Genomic DNA, 1804 nt, shown 5'->3' on the forward strand with positions numbered 1-1804 from the left:
TAGTGCGGACGGGCAAAAATGGAGGACGCAGATGTTCGCATTTGGCTCTCTGATTTAGTCTCATAAGTCATGCAAAGTAGAAACACAATGCTACTGAGAGAGGTTTTGACTTGGTATTTTTATTAAAATATTCTGTACTGTGCAAATAACACTTATAGCCTACACTTGTACTGAGCATGTGGCACTTTACTTTGCAACGACTCCCAGTCTGTTTTCCGCCGCCACAGCCGCTTTTAACTCCCGTGTTACATTCAGCAGTCCCAGCTCGTTATTGGTCCATGCAAAATAAAATCTGGTATGGTTCTTCGTCTGCATTACTTTATTCTTTCGCCAAATCGCCTGGAATAGACCATCTGCTTCATGTTTACACTGGCACGTGCATGCCCAGTGTATGTGAATGGCCACTAGATGTGTGTTTTCAGCATATACAATCTATGGTTTTCAGTCGTTTTAATGTAGACGGAGATCAACTCTGAAACACAGCTAAAACGCTGGTGTGGACGGAGATCGTATTCATTACAAAACTTTGTTTTTAAACAAAGACGGAGTAGTGTGGATGGGACCTGAATGTAATGGGAGGAAACTGTAAGTGAGAGTACATCTGCTCCGTCCTCTGACTGTCCTTCAAGAAGACACTTGCTGAATCCAAATGTTTAAACTTTAAACTCAGTCTGTAGTTTTATATAATCTGACACTCACTGAAGTGCTCAGTATGTCTGTGTGACTTTGAAAGGACGCAGAAGAATGAGACTGAATGAAAAGGTCAAATGGGGAAATGCATTCTTACACAAAATATGACACAGGAACCAGAAACGGAACATGCCCGCATGACCACAATCACCACTTGTTAAAATACATTTATTATGTGGAATATGTGGCTCACTGAGATCAATTTAATATTCCATCCACATTTACTGTTTGAGAAGCACTTCTACTTCATTTATAATAGTAGAACTAGGGATGTTTTTTCCTGTTATAGTATGTTGCGGATAGCGTGTCATTTCCGCTCTTTGATCTGCCTTTGGTAATGCCTGCTGACGTTTAGCCCATCCATAGTCAAGGTGCAATAAAGGGGAACTATTGCCATACAACTAAGTGTGAGTGCTTTACAGCCTAATGAATGATGAAATGTGAGTAGACAACCTTGAAGGCTCTTCTAAAATATATCATGACATGACATTCAGATTACTGTTGGATTACTCACTTTTACTGAAGCCTTCCAAACCTAACTGGAAAATCCTAAAAATCAGCCAAATACCTAAAAAAATATTTACTTATATGTACACATATATTGTGTACATCTCAGTATATAATATTTTAGGTATATAGTATATAAATATATGTATCCATACTGTACAGAATTACTCTTTCTTATTATCTCTTTATAAGATACATTTAAATGTTAACGTGCAATCTGAATTTTTGTTTATGCACTATTAGTGTATTGCAAAGTACAGCTGATTGGATGATTCTACTGTATGTCTTTCAAGATCAATGGCACTTCACTCTCCTTGTTTACTCCTCTCACGGAGAGCGAGATATCAGAACTCCTGACCTGTAGTCATCTCACTACATGCCCAATGGACCCAATTCAATTCAATTCAATTCAATTCAATTTTATTTATATAGCGCCAAATCACAACAACAGTTATCTCACAGCGCTTTTCATAAAAGAGCAGGTCTAGACCGTACTCTGTGATGATATTTACAGAAGCCCAACAGTTCCCACCAAGAGCAGCACTAGGCGACAGAGGCAAGGAAAAACTTCCTTTTAAGAGGCAGAAACCTCGAGCAGAACCATGGC

This window comes from Micropterus dolomieu, linkage group LG04 (genome assembly GCF_021292245.1).
Source record: "Micropterus dolomieu isolate WLL.071019.BEF.003 ecotype Adirondacks linkage group LG04, ASM2129224v1, whole genome shotgun sequence".
Classification (NCBI taxonomy): Eukaryota; Metazoa; Chordata; class Actinopteri; order Centrarchiformes; family Centrarchidae; genus Micropterus; species Micropterus dolomieu.